Here is a 6,274-nt window from a genome sequence, read left to right on the forward strand (position 1 = left end):
TTGTAAAGCATATGTAGTGAATGCAGCGATCAAAACAATGTATATGACATGAGTAAACAAGTGAATCATATAGCAAAGACTTTTCATGAATAGCACTTTCAAGACAAGCATCAATAAGTCTTGCATAAGAGTTACTCATAAAGCAATAAATTCTTAGTAAAAGGTATTGAAGCAACATAATGGAAGATTAAGTTTCAGCAGTTGCTTTCAACTTGTAACATGTATATCTCATGGATAATTGTCAATGCAAAGCAATATAACAAATGCAATATGCAAATATGTAAGAATCAATGCAAAGTTCACACAAGTGTTTGCTTCTTGAGGTGGAGAGAAATAGGTGAACTGACTCAACATTGAAAGTAAAAGAATGGTCCTCCATAGAGGAAAACATTGATTGCTATATTTGTGCTAGAGCTTTGATTTTGAAAACATAAAGAGAGCATAAAAGTAAAGTTTTGAGAGGTGTATGTTGTTGTCAACGAATGGTAGCGGGTACTCTAACCCCCCCTGCCAGACAAACCTTCAAAGAGCGGCTCCCATTTTATTTTATTTTTGGGTGGCACTCCTTCCAACCTTTCATTCACAAACCATGGCTAACCGAATCCTCGGGTGCCTGCCAACAATCTCATACCATGAAGGAGTACCTTTTTATTTTAGTTTTATTATGCTGACACTCCTCCCAACCTTTGCTTACACAAGCCATGGCTAACCGAATCCTTCGTGTGCCGTCCAACAATCACATACCATGGAGGAGTGTCTATTTTTGTTAATTAATTTGGGACTGGGAATCCCATTGCCAGCTCTTTTTGCAAAATTATTGGATAAGCGGATGAAGCCACTAGTCCATTGGTGAAAGTTGCCCAACAAGATTGAGAGATAAACACCACATACTTCCTCATGAGCTATAAAACATTGACACAAATCAGAGGTGATAAATTTTGAATTGTTTAAAGGTAGCACTCAAGCAATTTACTTTGGAATGGCGGAGAAATACCATGTAGTAGGTAGGTATGGTGGACACAAATGGCATAGTGTTGTTTGGCTCAAGGATTTGGATGCATGAGAAGTATTCCCTCTCGATACAAGGTTTTAGGCTAGCAAGGCTTATTTGAAACAAACACAAGGATGAACCGGTGCAGCAAAACTCACATAAAAGACATATTGTAAACATTATAAGACTATACACCGTCTTCCTTGTTGTTCAAACTCAATACTAGAAATTATCTAGACCTTAGAGAGACCAATTATGCAAACCAAATTTTAGCATGCTCTATGTATTCTTCACTAATAGGTGCAAAGTATATGATGCAAGAGCTTAAACATGAGCACAACAATTGCCAAGTATCACATTACCCAAGACATTTTTAGCAATTACTACATGTATCATTTTCCAATTCCAACCATATAACAATTTAACGAAGAGGAAACTTCGCCATGAATATTATGAGCTAAGAACACATGTGTTCATATGAACCAGCGGAGCGTGTCTCTCTCCCACACAAGCATGATGTAATCCAATTTATTCAAACAAAAACAAAAACAAAAGCATACAGACGCTCCAAGTAAAGCACATAAGATGTGATGGAATAAAAATATAGTTTCGGGGAGGAACCTGATAATGTTGTCGATGAAGAAGGGGATGCCTTGGGCATCCCCAAGCTTAGACGCTTGAGTCTTCTTGATATATGCAGGGGTGAACCACCGGGTGCATCCCCAAGCTTAGAGTTTTCACTCTTCTTGATCATAGTATATCATCCTCCTCTCTTGACCCTTGAAAACTTCCTCCACACCAAACTCGAAACAACTCATTAGAGGGTTAGTGGACAATAAAAATTAACATGTTCAGAGGTGACACAATCATTCTTAACACTTCTGGACATTGCATAAAGCTACTGGACATTAATGGATCAAAGAAATTCATCCAACATAGCAAAAGAGGCAATGCGAAATAAAAGGCAGAATCTGTCAAAACAGAACAGTCCGTAAAGATGGATTTTATTAGGCCACCAGACTTGCTCAAACGAAAATGCTCAAATTTAATGAAAGTTGCGTACATATCTGAGGATCACTCACGTAAATTTGCATAATTTTATGAGTTACCTACAGAGAATTAGACCCAGATTCGTGACAGCAAAGAAATCTGTTTCTGCGCAGTAATCCAAATCTAGTACTTACTTTACTATCAAAGACTTTACTTGGCACAACAAAACACAAAACTAAGATAAGGAGAGGTTGCTACAGTAGTAAACAACTTCCAAGACACAAATATAAAACAAAGTACTGTAGCAAAATAACACATGGGTTATCTCCCAAGAAGTTCTTTCTTTTTAGCCATTAAGATGGGCTCAGCAGTTTTAATGATGCACTCGCAAGAGATAGTATGTGAAGCAAAAGAGAGCATCAAGAGGCAAATTAAAAACACATTTAAGTCTAACATGCTTCCTATGAAGAGGAATCTTGTACACAAATGAATTCATGAAGAACAAAGTGACAAGCATAAGAGGATAAAACACGAGTAACTTCAAAATTCTCAACATAAAGAGGGGAAACTTAATATTATTAAGATGCATATAACCATATTTCCCTCTCTCATAATAACTTTCAGTAGCATCATTGATGAAATCCACAATATACCCATCACTTAAAACATTCTTATCATGGTTCATATGCATAGAAGTATCATTGATTTTGGCATAAGGGGAGTTCTTTTCATTAATAGTAATTGGAACAGGATTATTATCAAGAATTTGAACATGGTAGACAAGTTGCATATTAAGGGAATTGTTTTTGGTAACCCAATCATGACTATGACAAGTTTCATAAGGATAGTTAGAACCTATATCATAGCATTCTTTGTAATAAACATCGAGAGATCGGAGGCACGGTGTCATCATAAGAAATAGAATAGTTATCTTTCACAATCGGTTTATCCGTGTCCACACCATTATTGTTATTAGAAGGAGATGTATCAAGAACATAATGACCAGTAGCTAAAGGATTTGCAAACACCTCTTCCCCAAGCTTAGAGCTTTCTATATCATTATGGGAGGAAGCATGGATAGTATCGACACTATGGCAATTATTATCATCATCATTTTCGAATTAGTTTCCCGGAGATTTGCAATATCAAAAGTAGTGTGCTCATTCAAATCATGATTGCTAATGTATGTAAAGGGCATAGGAAGATCATCATATTCAGATTCATTATCACAATAATCATTAGGAGCAACATACTTACGGTTACCTATTGTTATCTCATATACGCGGGGATATGATGTTACCTCTTTCTTTTTATTCTCCTTCTTCTTCTTCTACTTCTTCGTTCCCTTCTTCTTCTTCTTCTTCTTCTTCTTCTCTTCCTTCTCCTCGTTCCCTTCTTCAGGAGGGAGAGGCTTGAAGGGTGGCTTGTCCGCATAACCTGATTTACTTTCAGAAACAATAGAAGAAACTTGGGAGGATCCCTCCTTTTCATTAATTAGTTGAAAACACACAGCGGTCCTATCATATTTTGGCAAGGTGTCATCTTCTAAAATATTTTGTATGTAAGTATTTGTATGACTATTATCAATGCAATAAGAAAAACACCCATGCAGGACATCATCAATATCAAGATCACTCATATGTAACAAAGAGATTTTTCTCGACAGTTCTTCACACCCCAAAAATAAAGTAAGTTCATCATGCTGATTAGGAGTAATTTCATCATCACAATACAAATTTGCAGCACTCATTGGGTTCAAAATATCACTTGGAGGAACATTGAAAATTAAAATGACCCACTTCATGGCAAACTTCACAAATAAAAGGATAGAGGGCACAAACTTTTTTACCAAGATCATCTAGAGCCCTAAACCACTTTCTAGTTTTTTCATTAGCATGATGGATGCAATATTCATCTTTGATTTGATTAATTCCACAAGGTCTATGTATTCCACAAAAATTAACATGCTTATAGGAAATAGCATTCTTAGGAGTTTGAGCATGCTTATTGCAATAATTAACAACAATTTCATTCTTCATGCAAGCCTCTTTAAAAGGTTCATGATACTTATCAAAATTATTTTTAGGCAATTCGAAATGAGAAGCAAAGGCTTTATAAAGATTTGCAGCAACTTGAGAGTCAAGACCATAAGTAGCACTCATATTTCGAAATTCATCGGTATCCATAAAAGCTTCAATGCATTCATAATCATAATTTATACCCGACTCTTTACCTTTGTCGTTCTCCCATCCTTCGGCGTTGTCCTCAATCCGATCAAGAAGATCCCACCTAGCTTCAACCTCCTTGCTTGTGAAAGATCCCTCCGAACACGCGTCCGGATAGTCCTTGTGTTGTCCCGAAAGCCTCGCATAAAAATTGTTAACAATAACATTACGGGGGAGCTCATGAATGGGACATTTGAGCATTAGTGATTTCAATCTCCCCCACGCTTGAGAAATATTCTCTCCATCACGAGGATAAAAGTTATAAATATAATTCCTATCAATATGCACTTCATGCGGAGGATAAAATTTAGAATAAAAGAGAGATGCAATTTCCTCCCAACCAAGAGAATGCCTATTCTCCAACAATTTATACCAATGCGCTGCTTTACCAGACAGCGAAACAGAGAATAGCTTCTTCTTCACCTCATCCATAGAGATACCTGCACACTTGAATAACCCACATAATTCGTGCAAAAACAGTAAATGATCTCTAGGATGGACAGTTCCATCCCCTTTATAGTGGTTGTCCATAACACGTTCAATAATTTTCATGGGTATTTTATACGGAATACTTTCAGCAGGTGGATTTAAAATATCAGAAGCATTATTAGAGTTATCGCATATGGAAGATAAAGCATTATCAGAACAAATTTTCTCCCCTAAAGATGGGAAGCTAAAAAGACCACAAAAACTAGCTTCCCCAAGCTTAGACTTCTTTATAGCATTAGCAGTAATTGCATTCATACTAATAACATCGCTACTAGCATGCAAATAAGGTTCCATAGGTTTTTTAATTTTCGCATCAAACAATTCTAAATCAGGAAAAAGATTAAAAAGCTCACTAAATTTTTTGTTGTTTTCCATTATGCCTAACTAGTGTAAACAAGAAACAAAAAGTTGCAATTGCAGGATCTAAAGGAAATAGCTTCGAGTACTTACAATGACGGAAAATAGCTTGGTAGCCGAGGTCCGGAGTGTGAGTACCTTTTACCTTTCCTCCCCGGCAACGGCGCCAGAAAAGTGCTTGATGTCTACGTTCCCCCTCCTTTCCTGTAGACGAGTGTTGGGCCTCCAAGTGCGGAGGTTTGTAGAACAGCAGCAAGTTTCCCTTAAGTGGATACCCAAGGTTTATCGAACTCGGGGAGGAAGAGGTCAAAGATATCCCTCTCATGCAACCCCGCAACCACAAAGCAAGAAGTCTCTTGTGTCCCCAACACACCTAATAGGTGCACTAGTTCGGCGAAGAGATAGTGAAATACAGGTGGTATAAATAAGTATGAGCAGTAGTAACGGTGCCAGAAAAGTGCTTGATGGCGTGTAGTTGATGGTGGTAATATTGCAGCAGTAGTAACACGGTAAAACAGTAAACAAGCAGTAGTAACTCAGCAGTATTTAGGAACAAGGCCTAGGGATTAGACTTTCACTAGTGGACACTCTCAACATTGATCACATAACAGAACAGATAAATGCATACTCTACACTTTTGTTGGATGATGAACACATTGCGTAGGATTACACGAACCCTCAATGCCGGAGTTAACAAGCTCCACAATAATGCTCATGTTTTAGTAACCTTTAGTGTAAGATAGATCAACAGACTAAACCAAGTACTAGCATAGCATGCACACCGTAACCTTCATGCATATGTAGGAGGAATAGATCACATCAATATTATCATAGCAATAGTTAACTTCATAATCTACAAGAGATCATAATCATAGCATAAACCAAGTACTAACACGGTGCACCCACTGTCGCCTTTACACACGTGCGGGAGGAATAGAACTACTTTAATAACATCACTAGAGTAGCACATAGATAGTAGTGATACAAACTCATATGAATCTCAACGAGATCATTGTATTGAAGTACATGGAAGAGAGATGAACCACATAGCTACCGGTACAGCCCCGAGCCTCGATGGAGAACTACTCCCTCCTCATGGGAGCAGCAGCGGTGATGAAGATGGCGGTGGAGATGGCAGCGGTGTCGATGGAGATGGCAGCGGTGTCGATGGAGAAGCCTTCCGGGGGCACTTCCCCGCTCCGGCAGGGTGCCGGAACGAGTT

The sequence above is a fragment of the Lolium rigidum genome, chromosome 2 (assembly GCF_022539505.1).
Source record: "Lolium rigidum isolate FL_2022 chromosome 2, APGP_CSIRO_Lrig_0.1, whole genome shotgun sequence".
NCBI classification, from domain to species: domain Eukaryota; kingdom Viridiplantae; phylum Streptophyta; class Magnoliopsida; order Poales; family Poaceae; genus Lolium; species Lolium rigidum.